A 21,060-nucleotide genomic window follows, 5' to 3' on the forward strand; every position below is an offset into this window, starting at 1 on the left:
ATTTAACATTTTCTCTTTGTGTGTGTGTGTGTGTGCACCATCTGTGGTGCCAAAAAAAGCCCACACACTCATTTCACCTGAACCCTCAACACTTAAAGCGAGTAATCCAGATGTTCTCTTTTGGGTGTTTTGTTTTAGGTAGAGAGCTTTTGGCCATATCAGTCAATATGTATATCAAGACATCTATTTGACGGTTGAAAGATATTACACGAAAACTGTTCTATGTATCTATTAATTGTACTTTGTACAATAGATACTTTTCGAACCAGGACTAACGGATGTAAGCGCAAGTTCTGGTTACAAACTTTTCTGTGAAAACATGTAAATTTTATTAACAAAAACTAAACAGATTGTTCTTTTTTGGGCAGTTTTGAAGAGAAAATGATCACTTCTTGCCTGATTATTATGTTTAGGTCATGTTCTCACTTTTAGATGTATTGTGTATGCAAACATCATCTGAGCAGAGGTTATTTCATCACACTGTATCCGTCCGTTAGTCTAAGAGGTGGAGTCACAGGTTCCTGTAGATATGTGCATATTTTTATACTTGGTAACAGGATGATGTGCCTGCTATTTACAGCTGTGTGCAAGATTCAAATTAGTTTTTCTCTTAATGTTAACATTCAAAAGGTCATGATCATCTGCTCTAAATGCCATGCTCACAATGTGTGGAACATCAGGAAATGCACCAACCTGCAGGGAGGAAAGTGACATTTCTGACACAAGAGTTGAGCCAGGTGGTTTAATATTTTACTCAATTTACTGCATGACTGGCAAGAAAGAAAGAAAATAAATAAATCAGCTCTCACAACTGTATGTGGTTGCAAACTGCACAAATCCTCTTTCGTATACACATCTCTGCTGAAAAACAGCTTAAATGCAGCTGCTGGAGTATAAACAGCAGATCATCTGAGCCATTTCTGATGAGTCCCAAGATAAAAATAAATAAATAAATTTAAAAAACGGTCAAATTAAGGGAAATCCTCTGAAAGAACTTATCTCAATCAAACTACTATAGAAACTTTAAAATCAAGGGATTGTATTCCCTTACTGTGAAAGTCTTCAAATATGGCTCATGGCAGGAACAGCTGCATTCTGTTGGTGAAAAACTGAATCCTACATTTGTTTATTTCATGCAACTTCTAATGTGGTTTTAAAATGTATTCATTATAAAAACCACAAAGAAAATCTTGTTAAAAACACCAAGACAGTGACCTCAGTCCCGAAAACAATTCTGATCTGTCGAAAGAGCTGAAAGACGCTGGTGAGATGTTTGATAGCTTAAATGTTGAATGAGCACACGTTCTCAAAATGGGTTAGCGACTGCATTGGTTGATCAAATGAGAGCAGCTTTTCTGACAAGCAGCCAAGGGTACATGTGGGGTACATACAAAGAAACCGTTTTTTCAGAGCAGACCTAAATATTTCTGATGTTGACCCAGAATGCTGTGACATGAAAGTGGGCATGAATTCACATAGTAAAGATTCTTCTACTAACTCACCTTAATATAATGAAGCTTTTATACATATATATTTTTTAATGGCACCTACACGTTTTTCCTGCCACAACATGCCAAAATGTCTGCTGTGAGTAAAACTACATTTGTATGTATAAAACAGCCAAATCAAGCTACAGTATCTGATCAATACATCTTTCTTTGCAAACAGTTTCACCAGCAATGTCCCGAAATCCGAGTGTCAACAGCTTGTCTAAAATGATCATTTCCAAACCTGCTGGGACACGTGGATCAGCAAAGCTCAACATGATGGAAGTTTAAGCCGATATTCACAGAAGGCCATGTGCGGTGCGAAATGCGCCAACACATGCGTGTAAACACATCTGCAAACACTTTGTCTACAGACCAGTGTTGTCGAATACAGAGTACCTGCAGGTTGGAGGATGTTACGTTGGAGATTCTTATGAAAACTTACATTTACAAACACAAAAGCAACTGGAAACTATATGCACATGACAGGCTCACTGCTGCTAACATGTGTCCTAATAGTGAGACAGTTACGACACCATCTTATCAATAACATTGCAATGATCTTGCTTGTTTTTAGTAGCATTTGTTACTAGTGATAAAATAGCTGAAATTAAATATCATCTACTGTAATTTATCACTTCTGTGTTTGCTGTTAAACATCAACAAGCTTCCAATGTCTAAACTGTACCCTTTGTTTAAACTTTCTCCTCACTGTCAGGCTCTAACCAAACAAAGTTGGTACCAACCAAGGACATAACTTCGGCTTCACAAAGGTTTCATGAATAGCATGAAAAAGAACATCAGTGTGTTGGTTAAACTCAGCCACGTTGTCTGCTGACAGATTCCTACCACTCATTAAGATTTTAAAAAGCGAAAGAAAGAAACAACAGAAACGTTTGCACGTTTTTTTTGTTTGTTTTTTTGTTTGTTCTTAGGCCCTCAAAAGTCGGATTAACAGAGTTGCTCAATTTTCAGTCACAATTGAACAACTGAAGTGCTGAACATGAAATGAGAAATTTCTGTTTGAAGTAGGAGCCGAAACATGACATCTCACTGGAGCACAAACACAGCAGATTTAGAATATCTGTCAAGGTGACCCATTTACTTCCCACTGTGCCAAAGGCTTTTGTATACTTGGCAAACATTATGAGATGTCCATGTGAAAGAGTGTGCTGATGGATAGAAGGCTAAATGAGTGCGTTTCAGAAAGTGAGTAGGTGTGGGAGTGTTTACCTGCGTGAGACCTCATGAGGGTGTCGGCAGCTGTGGGTGTGTAGGTGCGTGTGCTGCAGATGAAACACAGTGACTTAATGATAACGATCCCTCATTTCCCTATCGCCGCTCCTGCTTCACAGCGGGACCCCAGCCTGATTTCCTTATGAGGCAGTTTAGACAAACATCAGGTTTTATTCCACATCAACTTCTCCTAATGAGATAGGGATGTTTGTTTTTAATGCTGCTATTGATTCAACTTGATCACACATAGAGGCCTTACATAACCCATATCCCATAGTGTCAGCATGCACACCAGACAGGGGCATTATTTCAGTATGAAGCCTCTTCACTTTTTGTCTCACTTCCAGTTTGCATCAGATTCTTTATTCTAGGTAAAAAATGTCACAATGAGTAGATGCATAACATCTTATATGATTCAACATTTCATAATTCCATCCACTACACAAGCTCACTTTTTGTTCTGGTAAACAGTATGTGGCCAAACAACATGTCTTTCCTCACTCCGCCTTTGCGTGAGAGTGTCTGCAGGATAGAATAAAAATCATTAAAAAGGCATTACATTGTACATGTAGTCTCCATATTCTCTTGACAATGTTGTCAAGACAATACCACTACAATATTGCTTATTTATTGATAAAATAAATTACTTATTGATAAAAGTATGACAACTTCAAATATATACTCTTATCTGTAAACAAACTGAACAACTCCCCACAGTCACAACCCCCTTTGTTGTTGAATGGAAAGATTCCTCTCCTGGTGGAGTGAGTAATCACCTTCCCAGTCCACGCGTAGCCCTTTCTACAGGTGACATAAGAGGCTTGTGGAGACACTGCTCAGGCGTCACACCAGGCCTGAATACTCCAATACTCTCCATTCTGCTATGGTCATTGTGTATACAAGTCATTTCTGTAGCTGAAAAATCTGTAGTCGGGCAAACAAGTGCAAAAGGGTTACATTTTTAGAGTTTTTTTAATAACAGGTTGACTTCAGGAATACTCCCTGGCTGAATAATACTACATTTCGGAGTTAATGGCGTGGGCGTTAAGGAGCATGGTTTAACTCTACTCCCGGAGTAGCTCACTTTTCCTTGAGTATCCCCAGCATGCACCTAACTGCTCTGGAGTTTTAAATCTGTGTGGAGTCGTTCAATAAAAGTGAGTCATCTGTAGTTAACAGACTATTGTTTTATGTGAAAACGTCTTCCCTAAACATCAATGCAGAAGTTTTGAACTTGTAATAACAAATCTAACAGGCGTTTTTTGAAATGTAGGATGTTTGACTACCACAAGAAAAGTGGGTTTCTGGGATGAGAAGACTCCAATGTTTTGGCACTGCTTGGTTTGTCAAGCATGAAATAAATTACCGAGATGTGTGATAAGTCAGATTTCATGCATGTGTGCCATTGTCAGTGAAACATGATTTAATATGATGTCTGAAATATTCAAAACAAACCTGCAGAGCGGTGAACTTAAAAATGTGACGTCTTGAGTCTGAACACTGGAAGAGAGTGACAATCAAATCAGCTGGACTATAGATACTTCTCACTCTTTATAGGATTATTCATTGTGACCCTAATGCTACCCCCACACCAGAAGACTTTGAAAAGACTTAGAAAAGACTCTGAAAGACTATCGACTCACATCTAAAGACTCGTGTTTAGAGTTTTTAGTCCCAGACTAGCTTCAGACTAACTAGATTTTTTTTCCCATGATGCATTTTTTCCCCATCATGCTCAGCAGAAGTTTTACAAAAATGGAGGAGAAGCAGCTTTTAGCTACAGCTGCTCTTGTCTGTGCAGTGGTTTGTAGTGAAAAACCCAACAAAAAGAAGAGAAAACGCCACAGAATATCGCTCGTTCTTCTATGTCCGTCGACATGTTTGTTATTGACTGTCTGCTTTCCTGTTTCCGATTTTGTCAGTGCTCATCTATTGGTTGTTGATTGCGTTACATCACTGCGACCTGCGATAATATTAAACACGTTTGATATGATCCCAAGTCCAAGACTAGGGAAAGACTGCAGATTCCCACCTTAAACTTAACGATCGAGATGACGGGAGCGCGCCGAGACTCCAGTTAGACTTCTAAAGACTGTCAGTCTAGGACTGTGAAAATCGTTTGGTGTAAACCCAGCATAAGAGTAGTACAATGTGAAGTCAACTCAATGAAGAATGTGACTTTAACTCTACCCAAGAGTGTATTCGGTGAGCTCACATGGACTCAAAGGATTTGTTGTCAGGGTCAGAATTATCTTGGAATTATGTGCATGACCAAGCACACAAAGAAAGTAAGATCCAGCCTCTTGTCTTTCCTGGCCTTTTTTCTTTTTATTGCATAATTTCTTGTTTCCTTCTGCTGTGCACCTTTATTTGAGAAGAAAAATATCCCCTCATTTGTACCAACAATGTGTAAGATTAAGACTATGGATACAATGGACACATGCAGAAGGCATTTTTCTGATTTATGCATCCCCACTTTATTATTTTGTTTTTTTCAGTTTTTAAAATCATGTTTAACTAAATGTTTTCTGAGAAAATAGAATACTGTTTGGCAGACGTCACATTTATATAAAACTAAATATATCTATAATTTTTTTTTCCTAAATAAGAATTATTCAAAAATCAAATCCATTAGTATTTCTCAGCCAAGTTTAAATCAGATATTGAGTTTTGATCTGTTCTTCTGTCATATTCTGTCACATAACTGATGTAGAGAAGTGCAGATGAAGTGAAATTATACTAATTATTCCAAGAAGAAAAAGACCATGAGTCCCAGACAGTTCATTTGAATGGAAAACAATCTAAAGCAAGCATGAAGTTGAAAATCTCTGGAGTAGATCATGACAATCTAAAGCATATTGAAAGTGTTAAATATAAGAAATATGAAGAGAGGTGATTGGAGTACCTCAAATGTCCACAACTGAGCAGTCGCTTCTACAAAAACACAATTAACACCAAAAAGAAAAAACACTCATAACCACTAGACGATACAAAGCTGTGCTTTGATGCCCACGGCATTTTTTTGCAGGAGGTGTCACTTTCTCTCACTGATGAGAATAATTCAGTCTGAAAGTACCAAACGTATTGTGCAGTTTCATTTGATGTATGCATGAATTTCAATATGGGGAAAGTCTGAATTGTTCACAAAAGCAGCCGCGGAGGAAAATCTGGAGTCAAAGGGCTGAATTTAACTGGGACAATTTAAATTAATCCATCCTGTGTTACAACCAGATATTTTCCTAAAGGCCATTAAACAAATAATTAAAGATGGATAATCACACGTTGTTTTCTTCCAGTCTTCCTTTTAGTAAAATGTATCACTTGGAGAATAATTGCACACTACGAGTGCGATTTGTCAGCTGAGGTTTCTGAGATTAACGTGTACATAAAGGTTAAGACGTGTATGTACAAGTTGGCTTTTGTGACGTAAAATTCTGAGGGCTAATCTGTGGTCAAAAATGCTTCTTCCCCAAGTGTGAAGTGGAAAGCTGCACAGAAAACCGGCTTCACTGCAGAGGAGGAGACATTAAAACCTTTGAGTTTTTACTTTGTAGGCAGATGCTCCTTCAACAAATGTTTAAATGAGGTCATGGTACTTTTTTCAGCAGAAAAATCCTAGCCAAGGCCTTTTTTTTTTTTTTTCTTGTCTTCTAACATATTAGGAGACACTTTAAGAGCAATTTGCACGGAGCAAAATATCCCACATTTAAGAGAATAGCAGCATGAATCTGGGTAATAATACATTTTACATCACAAAAATAATCTATCAAAGACTGAAACCTCCCAAAAGGCTTCCCTTTCAATAAAATTCATTCAAAACAGACAATTTTCGACAATCCAAAATTTAACAGCCAATTTGCTCAAAGCAAAAACACATGCAGCCACAAAACAAGGGGTTTTGTTGTATAAATGCTCATGACTTTGTGGCTTTTTGTCAAATCAAATAAAATAAAAGTGGACTACCTACAATGAGATTAGTCTTTACTACAATGTCTGACAGAGCAACAGCTTGAATTCTTGTTTTACCAAGCTGATTCTCAGTTGTTTTGGGTATGTAGTTCCTCTGCCTTTATTTGTGAGCCATCTGTGATGCTCAATCGAGGCAGCTGTTAGCAGCGCGGGCTGCTGAGACTTGTATAGCAGCACAGTAATTTATTTTTTTTTTTTCTAAAAAGAAGCAAAAAATAGTGCAACTCCCACACATGTGCTAAACATCACAACCGCCTGAAAGTCAGCAAGTATTCAGCGTTCAGCAATTCTAATATCCACTTTACGCTGACTTAAAGTGAGAGATATCAGTGGGGTATTATCTTCCTCACAACCGCAGGTGACTCAGAAACACAAACAGACACACACACGAGAATAAAGATGTGAAACTTTATATATTCTAAGTTCAAAGAAAATGAAATTCCAACACTGAATTTAATCTCACAGCTGGCTGCTTGTTCAGGCTTCTTCTGATCTGTTTTTGGATGTTTATGTCATCGTATGTATTGAGTATTGACTCAGTTGTTGAATAAGTGGAGTTTACTCCCAGCTATTTTACATTTTGTTGTCATTCTGATATTTGAAATTAAAAAAAAAAAAAAGAAAAGAAAGAACATTAGGGATCAGTGTCACCATTTTTGTACTGAACTTCAAAATCAAGCATAAAAAAATAGAAAACATCATTTAAGTCGGTCAGTTTAATTTGAACATTTCAGGTAAACTAAACAAAGTGAGGAGCAACACACTGACTGAAGGGGGTCATTTCTCACTCCAGTGCACTCCTACAATTTCATACATCTCAGCTTCTAGTTATATTTAAAAGAAAAAAAAGGTTCATCAGCAATTCCTGTTGGTGTAAAATTTAATTTTCTCTGTGTGTGTGTGCCTGTGTGTGTGAGAAAGTGAGAGAAGGAAAAACAAACCCAAAATGTCAAATGTCTGCCTTCTCATCACACAGGAAGCTTATCAGGCTGTGACATTTTGATTATCTGGTTCTGTTGTTTTCGTTGTTTACAGGGTGCAAACATACGATACCAAAAACAAAACCGAGGTGGATATTTGTGTGGTGCACAGGAAGCCGTGGCATCCATCGATACTCCATTTATTTATTTTTTTGGTTGTTAAAATCATGACCTTTTTCTTTTTCAAAGAAAAAAAAACAGTTGTTTATCATGAACTAAAGCTGCGGTTGGAATTAAAGGTAATTTGATCCAATATGAAGCAAAGTCTCATTCCAAACTCACTCCTCTTTATTAAAGAGATCAACAACCGTCTGCGGACAATTATCCTTGACATGCTTCGTTCTGTAAAGTGCAACTGTAAGAATTTATCTGGAAAAATAAAGCGAAACAAAACGCATTTGTGTTTTCTGCCCGTTTAAAACGCAAATGCGCTGCAATTTCATTTTTTCACACGGCGTCATCTTTAAAGCCTAGAAACGAAGGAGTCGAACTGGAAGCAGGACGTTTACGACACCCGTTCAGATTCAGACTATTTTTATTTTTTATTTTTTCAATCTTGCGCTTCTCCCAAAAAGCAGAGACGGTTTCGGTGTGGAAGCCTCTGCTGCCCGTCGTGCTTCGAGCCATTCGGACCTTCGAGTCTCAGCTGGAGACAGAAAAATACAGACATTCACATTTGGAGATCGTGGCCACTTTTAATTTACTTATTCAACATATAGAGCCACAATAAGCCTCCTCTCCTGTCTAACACCGATCCATAGCCTGCATCCACGGCAGAGCTCACACTTGTCTTTATTTCCAGGAGCATCTCAGCTATTAAATCCACAATTCCTGCTGCCATGAAGGAATTTCCCCTTTTTTCCCCGTTCGTCCTTTATTTTACATAATTGAAAAATGTCAAGATGCTTTGACATATTTATGACAAGATGAGTCATATATTTTGAAAGTCTCTGTAAAGTCTGTTCTGGTGTATTCACGTTTGCTGCGACAAATAAATTATCCTTTAACTAATGACGTGATCAACACAGCGGTGCAGAGACAGTCCGGTCAATCTGACAAAGAATTAAGCTTTTCAAAAAATAAAGGCATTTAGTGGGCTGGTGTCTCTGGATGGGGGATATTTCACTGGAAGTTAGGTTTGCTGCATGCGAGCCATGCAAAGCAATCAGGAGTCTGACTTTTAAATTCGTTTTAACAGCACGAGATTAGACACCTCTCGTCTTTCTAGGATTTGAAGAACAGATTCTGGAAAGACGAGCGACAAATAACAGTTAGTGTGATTCAGTTAATGTGAAATGCGGTGGAAAAAGAATAAAGAAAAAAAAGAGAACATGGAAAGTCTGGTGAGAGTTATTCAATGTAAAAATCTGTGTTTCATAGTAGCAAATCACAAATTGATTTGTCTTTATTAAACAAATGCAAAACAAATATTAACAGAAATGGGAGAAAGGGGGACTGAGAATAAAAACAGGAGCATTTTTCCCCTGTGAACATTAGAAGAGATGACATAACACGCGCAAAACGTACAGAGCACTGGAAAATAACTTTACATTCAGAAGCCTCATTTGAGCCACAGCTGCAGTGTCACGCCATAGGGGTACTGTTGGGCATTTTACAGACATTATTTTGGATTTAAAGCGGCAGTCTTTCGTCCAACCATTGTGATCACTCGGATCAGCCTGAAACACAAACGTCGTGCGAATATTTCAAAGGAATAAATGCGGAGCTAATATTTGCTAGCGTTTTATTTAGGTGCCGGATCGAAATTTAAGAGAAAGTCGTTGGAAATTTTCGTTTTCAATCAACTGCAAAAAGGTTTCAGATGGAACCGAGTTGGAAAAACACTGGCAGAGAAAAACACTGCTGAGAACACCGAGGATCAAGCTGTCTGTCCGTGGGAGTGAGTCTCCCTCTAGTGGACGCATAAATACACTACACCAGTCATCGTTTCATTTATTAGTTTCTTTCTGTGCTGCAATCTTTCTGTCCACACATTTTTTGTGCCACACACACACACACAGTGACATTTACAGGAGATATCACGACCTCACGTTACTGTCAGTCACCTTGCCTGCTCTCAGTTTCTTTAACAATCAAACAAAGGGAGCTGCTCAGAAAGCCTTTTTTAAGCAACCATATCCAGTAGCTCAGTGGTGACAGACTGCGAACAAGCCATTACTCAGCAGTTTCAAATACCTTTTAGATGCGATAGCATTCTTAACTACTGGTTGAACAAAAACTAGGCTTACTACCATTACATCTGTCAGTCACTTTTGTTTTAAATCAAATTTTAAATTAGTTTGAGTGTTTGATGAGGATGTTTGATCAACAATAAGGGGGGCCACAACAAAATCAGAGTGCATCTGAAAATTCTAAAGACTGTTACCCGAAATTTAACTTTTATATCCAAAGATGTTGTAAGGAATTAATTCAACCACTTCAGGTTGGAAGGTCCTTCATGTGGCTCTACATTCTATCTCCACAGCAACTGTGTGATTTTTATTTTTTAATTTTGCTATAAGAGTTTAAAATAAATTAAAAAAAAGGATAGAAATGTGGTTGTAAATAAAGCACATTAACTCTCCCCCAGTCTGAGATCACTCCAATCTTTGCTCTTCTCCATCCGTCTGACAATAACTGTGATCATTCTTCATGAAAACGAATCCCACTGCTTTTGTTCTCTCACGCAACCGCATCCTCGCTTGATTTACACCCCATCCGTGATATTCTGCACAGCACAAAAGAAGGATCACGTTGCAGTTTTATGTTGACATACTCTTATCAACATCCTCCACCTGCAGTCTGCTTTCCACCCCAAACCCTCACTATAAAGTGTTAATGAATAAAAGCTGAAGATGAACCTCTAACCGGCAGAGTTGACTATGCAAATGATTCCCTGAAGCTTAACATGACTTTTCAAAACGTCCTGTTGCCCTCTCTACTAATCCTTCTCTTTCCTCAGTTTGTTTTGAAGATCAAGGAGACCAATGGAAAGAGCTGATTGCCGTCATCGCACACATAAAGCAGGAGACCTGACACGAAGCTGAAACTGTGTGGTTAGAATGGGGAGGCAGAGGAAGATTTTAGAGGCTGCAAAGTTGTGTAATTCTGTTGTTTCGTACCCAGAAATGTGAACGATAACTACAAGAGATTTACAAGAAACAGAAAAACGAAACTTTGACTTATTAGCACTAGGTTTTGCTCCCTACAAAACCTTAGATGATGTGATTTATACCCAAATCACTGTAAACATGTAAGCTAAATGCTATTCATGGACTTCATTAGTATACAGAGTATATTTTGTAATCTGTCTTCTGTCCCCCATCAACGCTGCACGTTTTTTTTTTCTTTTTTTATTCAACAGAACAAAACAACTTGGTAATGTGTGTATAAACAACTCGGCATATTGTTCTATACACAGTAGCTGTCCATTTGACTTCATTTTAGTCAGATGATTGCTTTCTCAATGACGTGATCAAGTATCTCTGTAAAATATAACCACTCATGGAAAAAGGAGGGCATTCAAATGCATTGCTTCATTTTACCAAGTCTAATACTTCAAGTTAAATGAAGCATTACAATGGAATATTTGGCATAGGGGCCACTAGAGGCTGACATCTCCCTCAGCTTATAATTGCTTTTTCATTGATTTTTGATCAGCCTGTGGCTACAAAAGCATGACAGACTGAATTTTAAAGCATGATTTGAACCCTGTAACCTCCATATTTCACAGAGTCAGGAAGTTACCCATGTGGCAGCAGTACATTAGTCATTTCGCAAGGCAGTGAACTAAAAGAGTTACAAAGAGGAGCACCTTTTTAGTCAACAAATGAGACAGCTAACTGTAGAATATGAGCTTCTGAAAACATCTTTGTCATTTTTTACTTCTTTTACAATCCCTGAGTAATGAGCAGAGTTGTGTTTGTAGGGCTCTTAGTCATTTACTGTATCTTACAGCGTAATCCGTGATGAGTAAAGGTGCAACAGAACACACACACCCCCACATTCTGGTGACCTACTACTGTTCTCACCTTCACAGGAGTCGGAGCTCAGACATATCTTTTTAGATCGTAAACCTGACTCATGAGAACGCACACTTTCTTTCATCGATCATTATAAAAGGTCCAATTATATGTGGGCAGATGGAAATCTCTTAACATGATAATAATAAAGGGTCATTTAGGACCTCCCATCCAGCAACACAAGAAATGATGCTCCATAATAATTCTAAGCTGTGCCACAATTGTACATTTTCCATCAAGTCCATTAGATATGTGCCACCTTGACCCCATGGCTGAGAAACTTCACATCACTGACTCATGAATTTCTAAAATGAGAAGGCTTTTTAAGGATAATGTCATGGTTTCATGTACAGACAAAGCAAAACCAGATTGATTCAAACCAGTACTAAACTCACAAAGACATACATGCACACCCCATTTGCATGCTCAGGTTTTGTTGTTTTTCTTCTTCGTTTTATTGACGCTTGTTTTCATCTCGTCTTGTGTTCTGCATTGACTGTAAAATACTCAGGATAAAAATACATTCTCGTCAAGCTGAGTCAAAACTGCACTGCGATTTCACTCTTTCTGCTGCAGCTGTGGACCTCTCCAGAGGCCATCACACATTGAGGGTAATTAGTCTCACAACGCTCACAATGCAACAATTTGTGTGTAACTTTGGGCACTCGCAAATGTTTGTTCTATAAATACCAAGCAGCACGAACATGTGTGAAACAACTATAAAAATGTGAAATCCATTCATCTGCGGAAAACAGAGGAAAACACCTAGAGGAAAACACATGTACATGCAAGCTGATCTGTGCTCAAATGTAACCTGAAAGTAGAAAATACTGCTATTTGTTATATGTACAATAGGCACATTTGTAAAGTTGTTTTACATAGGTTTAAATTGACTGGTATTTGTATGTATCTTAGAGCATACATTTGCAATTCCTCAAAGTTGCAAACAATTTGCAATCTGTAAATCTTGTATTATACATTTCACTTTATAATCACACTGGATATAGCAATACAGCCCACACCTTCCAGGGTATATTGTACAGTTTCTTTGCTCAAGTAAACTTGTGCTCAGTTTTATTCTTTGAATCCAAAGATTTAAGCTTCCTACTTAATCTTGGAGATCTTTAAATTGAGGACCATTTAGCAGCGGTTTGATGATAGTTCTGATTCAAAAGGGGCCCTAAATGGACTTTGTAGTCAGATAGTTAAAGCCAACTTCTGTTTCTGAACCAAGAATCAACTTTCAGTCTCATCTTCACAACAACTGTGTACAAGAAGTCATTTGAATGTCTATTAAAAAAAAGGACTTCTTAACTGGACATATCATTAACTGAGGAAGATTATGCAATACGACGGATTCAAACAGCAAATGCCGGATCAACACATGTATCTCTGATTAAAAGTGGGGAACTAAAATCAGTCATATTATGATCTATAGTGGCAGCTTCATTTTTTTTTCTTAAACTTACTGTGACTTAACTGTATACTCCATTTTGACTAATAAATTCTACTACAATATACCGCAAATGCCAATTTGCCTCAGTGTTCCCAGCTAAATATCTCAGACTGAAAGAACACTGCCGATCACTGCATACCTCGAGGGAGACGTGGTGCAGAGTCATTTTCTGCTCTCTTTTTTCTGAGTGTTCACTTCTTCCGAAGCTGCTCCCTTCTGCTGAGCACCAACCTTCAAATATATACATGTAATTATCTCAACACAAAAAAAGTAAAACTGTCCTTTTACTAATGTAGCATCAACCTCAAGGTTCTTTCTTGTGTAAAACGTTAGTCCCATTCAACTGGAACCTCTTTGAACTTCCTCATTTCTATAAAGTCATGCTAAATTTGAGTCTTTACAGGTTGCTTTAAAATCAAATTCAGAATGTAGATTTTAGATTTATCTCATTGGTTTAATAAAAGTGAATCAGCAGGATAATTCAAACATCTAACATTAGCGTTAGCTCAGCTACAGTAAACAGAATTTGGGGCTTGCAGAAGAGCAGACAGGTCAGCACAAATGGAGCTTGGTAAAACTAATAACTGATAAAAACAACAATACGATTCTACTGATTCAACACTTCTCGACTAAAGACATTTACAGGTAGTTTAACACAGTTTTAAGTGTCTCTTAATGTCACGTATGTCAATATTTTAAAGTTTTAGGACATGCTAAGTTAACATCATTGTACTTCATTATTGCATTTTATTGCATGTTTCCTAGCTTCTACATATAGCACTGATGTTGTTAACATACGAAGATCATATGTGGTATTCTAGGTTCTATTCGTTTTACTCGTTTTTTTTTTTAACTATTTAAGGGTTTTTCCCTTTTTTTATTGTTTGTGAATAGAAATCTTCATTCAGGGGAGTTGAACAAAGTTGGTTGAAGTGGACACAGAAAACATAGCACTTAGGCTATGTTAAGACTCGCAGACCCCCAACAAACTCCTATTTTAGTGAATCATATGCAGACTACACTAGTGAGCTGGTTTGAAATGTGATTCGGACCAGATTTCTACACTTGTCTTGATATGAACACTGACCACCAAAGTTTCAGAGTCGTTTGGGCCAGTCGTGACACACACCAGCAACATCAGACCATGAGTGACAGAAGGTCAACATAGAGAATAACAGCCCTTAGAAATATGGCAGAAAAAAATCTAGAGACTATCTATTCAAGTTAAAGCTCCTTTAATAGGGTAAAACTATCCTTAAAAGTAGGAGAACAACAACAAATAAAATAAATCCTACTGCTACAATTACTTCCTGTAGTCATCAATTTATTTATTATATCTTTTTTTCATTACTGGGGTGCTTGCGTGGTGCAGATTCTCCTCTGAGCTCTTTACAGTGTAAGCAAGGCAAGACCAGAATATTTCTAATATAAAAATCACTTTAAAAAAAAAAAAAAAAAAAAATTTAACTAAAGTGCATTAACTCATCTGGTGCCACATATAATTTTGAAAATAAGTGGCCGGTAAAAGATGACACAGCCTTGTGCTTTTACCCAAACCATTTTCAGTGCCACTCTAATGGCATGCTTTATATGCATAAGTGATGCTATGAGTAGTAGTAGTAGTAGTAGTAGTAGTAATAATAATAGAAGATACCCAAAAAGCACAAGTATACACATCCAAAAAAAACTTTAAGAGAACACTTATGTACAAATGAAGCTGAAAGGAACCTGCCAACAAAAAGACAAGTCACCAGCATAGCTAGTTAGTCATACCTACTCTGTTTGCACAGCAACTACTGCTGATAAAGATGCATGTAGACTGATGTTGTCTCGACATACAAGTAAGAGCTGCTCACAGAGAAACAACAGACTGACCTGAGGGACAGAAATGAGACAAGCCATCAGCTGTCTGCAAAGAGAACACATTGCTGATGTAGCACTTTTAGGCTTTACAGCTACATTAGGTAACACCAGCTCATTATGATAATAGAGAGCAAACAGTTTAGTTCTATATAATAGTACTTATTGGGTGCTGTGTCAATTATTAGATTTTTGTTGAAGGAACTCGAAAGGCAATCACTTATATCTAGCTAATTTTCAGTTTTGATAAGACCTTAAACAAAAGTATCCATTGCTATAATCTTTTTTTACTATTGATTCAATGACCAAAGAAACAATTTACACGTACAGCACTGTCTAAAAGTTTTCAACCAGAACCTCATTTCCTAACATTTTACTTCAGAAGAGCCAGACTTTCCTGTAATCTTTTAAAAAGGTCTCAAACATTAGTTCTCTCGGCTTTCTGAAGTTTATCTTAGGATATTGGATGCTTTTTCTCAAATTTTCAGTTCAGCCCTTGTACTTGGCCATCTTATTCACTTTTTTGTGTGTTGGGACAAACCTGTGTTACATGTGCAATAACACAGAAATTTGCAAAGAAACACTCTTTTCTCACATTACATGAATAAATGATGGATGATTGAAGACCTTTGAACAGCGCTGTATCGAATAGTTCTACATGGTACGATGCTAGTTCATTCCTTCTGTTGGTAAATATGGCAGATTTATTCAAATGACCTAATCATGTCGTTTAGTTGAGATTTTACAGTGCCTGAAAGAGTGTTTGCTTCTTGCCTGGTTCTGCTTTTCCTTAATCCATCATTTACACACATGGTTGTGGCACAGCTTAGATGAGTGTTAAAAACAGTATTTCTTAAAAATGCATGTGATAGTGTTTGGTGCCTTCTTTACCCGGCAACAGAGAGCTTAGTCATCTCTGTCACAGCCCTCCCACGCCTACCCACGTTGCACTGCTCTCAGTGGTGGAGATGCACAGCCACGGACTTGATACCAAAACTAACTGCATCACTTCATCCAGGCCCACAGATGACAAAAACACACAGTTACGGTAAACGAAGGGGGGAGCCTTGACGGAACAGGCAGGCATAGGTGGGTGTGAGTGTGTTTTGTATGTGTAATCCATGTGTGTGTGCGCAGGGTGTGTGTGCATGTGTGTCTTATGACAATTTACAGAAACTGATACCACTTGTTAGAAAATACAAAAAATGTGTGAAATGAAACGAGTGATTGAAAGAGCAAAGGGCAAGAAGGAGAGTGAAAGAGTGGAAAGTGTGTTGATTTAAGATGGACATTTATGATGTCCAATCTGTCCATCCTGTCCAGACAAGAAACTGTTCTGCAAATATTCTTGTTACATCAACCATTTAGAAACTTTTGGTTTATGAAATCATGGTCAGAGTCAGTATAAGCCTGAAGTACGGCTTAAATCATAATGAAATCTTAGTGATTTTTAGGCTGTCCAGATAAAGTATCTTTAAGGTGCCCATGTTGAGACCTCAAAATGTTGTTCTTCAATGCCACATTGTGCTGACGTAATGGTAACTGTACAGTTTATCTAGTTTGATCAGCTGTTCACTTTGTATTGTGTTAACTGGCGGTTTAGTTACTTAACTGTCATCTTGGTTTCGGACTGACTGAAGCATCCATTTAATTTAGAAATGTGAAGAAAAAAAAAGAAACGTGTAAAAGCACCAATTTACAATATATAGCACAATATATGTCACATCCTATCTCACTGGACTGGAAAAAAATTAGTAATGCTTCTCTGTAACTCTTTTCATCCATGCAGTGATCACACTTATGGATTTATGCATGTGTTAAAATAACAGCATTAAGTCAAAGCTTGCCTTTATGGATTCATTTAGAAAATGACAGAGGGCCACAGAGTGTAAGCGCAGTATTTGCCATTTGTGCAAGACTGAACAGTTTATGACGTCAAGTACTGTCCAAAAGTCCAATGGAGTCAGTTTTCTCACAACAACGTGTTTTTTTGCCAACCGCAAAGGGGTTGTGTAGCAGATAGCAGGAGTAGATCAGTATAGGTGTCCTCATTTAGTTTTCATTTGACTTCACTACAGTAAAGAGGGTGGGAGGGTGAACTCCTAAATATCTTTTACCTCCCTCTAAGAACACCATCTCCATAATCACTGTAAGTGAGATTAAAAGCTGCAGCATTTCCTTAAAGAGTCCTCAAAAAAATCCTGAAAAAGTTTGTATGGTCTTAAACTACAGAAGCTGGTGCCTCTTATTGATTAGAAGCTGCAGCTGCTCAAAACCCTTCTGGGGTTTTCTCTCATTCAAATGGCTTGGCTTAGATGTGGAGAAAAAGTGCTGCAGCTAAATATCAAAACAAAAGAAATTCATGGAGCAGAAGCATTTGGCAGCCCAGTTCCTTATTATTTCTAAAACACACTGTCACATTCCTCCAATAAGCTTAAAAAAACAAATGAACCCAACATTGCTCTGCTGGTCTAATTATCTGTTGACAGATTTGCATTGTGCTAAAATGGAAACAAATCTTTCTAGATTGCTTTGTCATCACAGAATATTTTACAGAAAAGTATCAGGATGCTCATTCAAACATATTCAAAAGTAGGCTTTATAGTGCAGGATACACAGAGCCATCATTGAGTATACCCACTGGGGTAACCCCCTCTGATGTGCATCACATTGGTGTGAAAAAAAAAAAGTCCATTTATTTTTCCTAGGAAGGCAACAACAAGACCTGCCTGTCTGCCACCTTCATTGTATGGGCTGGTTAGTTTTAGTCATGAAATTAAGGTCAGTGATTTTACACCGATGCGACCATGCTCAAGTATTTCTGCTTCATTTGTGGGTTAACTTTCAAATATCACTGCACGACAGGCCAAACAAAATACTCACTTTGTATCCAAATGCTTTAATGTGTTGATGGATGATAACAAAAATATGACCTTTTTCCAGCTTCACTGGCTTCTTATGAAAGCTTTTGAGCTCATTTTTATTTGGAGGACTCAGGGTGGATCCATCCATTCATCAATTTTCAATACCCACTTAATGCAACTCAGGGGCGCAGCTGTCTACCAGCTGACATTGGGCGAGAGGCAGGGTACACCCTGGACAGGTCGCCAGTCCATCACAGGGCAACATAAAGACAACTCAGGCTGGATTTTCTACAAAAATCTAACAAATTTGAGGTTTGTTCTCACTCCTGATGGCCTGCAATATACTCTTCTTACCGTGCTACACACACCAGCCATTATAAGCTTAGTCTTGAGAAAAACATACTCGTTACATACATACTCGTTCCTGTTGGGGCGCTAAGCTAACATTACTGCAGGGCTTGTGAGATCTAATAAAATGCAGTTTCATGACAATACTTTAGATGACTGAGAATGACAAACAGAAAGTCAAGCAAATTTACTACGACTTACTCATGACTGTTCTGCTCAGACAACAGGGTTGAACGCTCAAGATACACAATCAGAGGTTTGCCACTAATGCGCACACCAGGGATGAGCTCCAGTATGGCTGCCAGAGGGTGCAAAGTGTCATTTTATTGCTAAGTGAAACTGATATGGTAAAATATTGTGATTTTAGGAAGACTGTAATATGATGAAGACAAATCTGTGTGTTCTAAAGAATAATTTACAAAGATTTCAATATGTATACATTGCAGCGTATATCAAACAGCTTATAACTGCACAAAATTATGCAATCTGTGAAGACATACAAGCTTCGCTACCAGCGAGATCACTCAAGATAAGGCTTTCTGTTTATTCAAAATGTGAACCAGTGTTTTCTCCTCCTATATACACTGATATGACAAAGCATACAGACACAATGTGCGTCAGTATAGTTAGTGAAACTCCCACCAACGTCACCAAAAGATTCATTCCTGTATACAGACTGATCATCATAATGCTCCCGAGTTGAAGCACTTTGATCACCTTGCTCCATGTAAGGACAGCTGCTGTAATATCAAATATTGGCAGGAGATATAACACCGCCACTTTCGCTTCAGCCCTTCAGAGGTGCGGTCAGTGCGTCACACTATGATTACATGACTAAGTTTGGAGCACCGGATTGCAAGCCAAGAGCCAAATATAGCCAATATTTGCCACAACCTGAACTACAGCCAATAATCTGAAAACAGTCGTATTCACATTCACAGTGCAATTCACCAGCTGAGGCTACCCACACTCATATTTTACATAGCAGGTCCCATTTTAGCCATCTGCAGCAAAAGTCAGAGTTCCGTTTTGCAGTGTCGTGCTATTTAGTGCTGTAAGAAAATCTGTCATTCATTTATGAAAAAAGAGGAGTTAACTGAGTTAAAAAAAAAGCCACGCTTGCATATCAGAATACAAATCACCTAAATTTGGAAAACCTCTGATATTTTAGTCTGGATGCTCATAATCTCCCGCTCTTTAGTCTTATATCTTCTCCAATCTAACAAATAACTCAAAATCTTTCTTCCCTTTAACAAAGCTTTTAGAGCAAAAATGCAAACAAAGAATATTGGAGCCATAACTCTCAACAAGCTTTTACATTAAAGACGAGGGTTTCCTAGCACTACATTCCGTCTTTGCTTAATAAATACAAGTCAACACTGAAGTTAAACTGATGCCAAGGCTTGTATTTAACTTACCAGTTCGTCTCTATTCATCCTCCTCTTCATCAGAAAGTCTTCAGAGAACACTAAGAGAGGCAGAGAACGAAAGAGGGTAGAGGAAAAAGAAGACAGAAGGAATGTTTTAATCACTCTGAAGGAAGCCAGCTATCTTCCCACTCACATTGCTGAGTATCAAACTTACACAGACTCGCAACAGACATTAAGAAACACACACACACACATACCTACAAAAGGTCAAAATGAATCATAGGAAGAGAGAAAAGATGGAGGGCAGAGATTCAAAGAATGACAGCAAAACAGAAAATAAGGATCCAGAATAGAAAAAAGGAATGAATAGAATGAAGAGAGAACAGCAGATGACAGGGGGAGGTGAGCGCACAGAGAAACTGGAGAGAGCAAGAATGAAATGCATGGTTTGGCTGAGTCATCGGTAACCACCACTTCCTCCAGTGCTCTAAGAGCTTCACTAATGACTAGCCAACTTCTGAGGCAGGCAAACACACACTCACAAAAAAGAATCTCCTACTTTCAGTTTGACACAGCTCAAAGTCTTCCTTTAAAGTAGGTTTGTGCATGCACTTGTACATCTATCTTTGAGAGCAGACTTTGAAAGAGAGAGTGTTTCGGCTATGCCGGTTGAGAGTTCTGACTCGGTTACAATATTATGATTGGAGTTAGGCATTTAGTCATGATGGTTGAACTTAATGTACAATAAGGGGCTGTGGAATGCATTGTGGTCCTCACAATGATACATGGACCATGTGTGTTTAAGAGAGAGCCTGAGAAGAAGAGTCATGAACTGACCTCACAGTGTGTGTCATGAGAAATGGCACAAAAAAAACTAATTTCCCTTTTCCACAATTCCCAGAGGCATGACTTCTAAAATCATGCGCGCTGGGAGTCCTGATTCACTTCCACAATCTGTTTGTGGACAAATCGAGTTAATTGCTTACTTAACAGGGAAAATGCTTTTTGAGCTTTTGTTCTGAGTGAAAAAAATGTCTTAATAGGAATAACATTTTTACTTTTGAAAGAAAAACACACCCTCCTGACTCTGATAGTCTACCGGTCTATCACTTTGAAGCACTAGGTTTTGCATCATGGCTGTTACCATCTAGGCCATTTGAAACCAGCAGAAAACTGTCTATGAGAAGGTATCTACAGACTTTGCTAAATCAATCGCTATGTTTTATAACTTTAGACATAATCGTTTATATCCATTTGTGCTTCTACACAGGTAAATGGCCATATTACTGCCTTAAAATACATATAGAAAAAGGTTTAGAGAGATGAGACGAAAACGAGGAATCAATTGTTGTCAAAGCTGTTTTGTGAGAAGTCTGACATAATACATTTGAGAAATGGAGGCTCATACTTATGTAATGCAAGTACAGGCAACAGTATGCAAATTGACCTCAAAGAGGAAAAACATGAA

The 21,060-nt window shown here is 38.0% G+C and overlaps 1 protein-coding gene and 1 long non-coding RNA gene across 2 annotated transcripts in view; one reads left to right on the plus strand and one right to left on the minus strand.

Annotated features, from left to right (window-relative positions):
• pank1a (pantothenate kinase 1a) overlaps positions 1-21,060 on the plus strand; it is a 225,008-nt gene that overhangs the window by 177,723 nt on the left and 26,225 nt on the right. The window lies entirely within an intron of this gene.
• The window catches only part of LOC140312824 (uncharacterized), an 80,271-nt gene that overhangs the window by 35,858 nt on the left and 23,353 nt on the right, over positions 1-21,060 (minus strand). Inside the window, exon 3 of the long non-coding RNA XR_011917006.1 lies at positions 19,641-19,690. This is a non-coding gene — a long non-coding RNA (uncharacterized lncRNA). The remainder of the gene's footprint in view (positions 1-19,640; positions 19,691-21,060) is intronic.

This window comes from Leuresthes tenuis, unplaced genomic scaffold (genome assembly GCF_036924035.1).
Source record: "Leuresthes tenuis unplaced genomic scaffold, fLeuTen1.0.hap1 SCAF_8, whole genome shotgun sequence".
Taxonomy (NCBI): domain Eukaryota; kingdom Metazoa; phylum Chordata; class Actinopteri; order Atheriniformes; family Atherinopsidae; genus Leuresthes; species Leuresthes tenuis.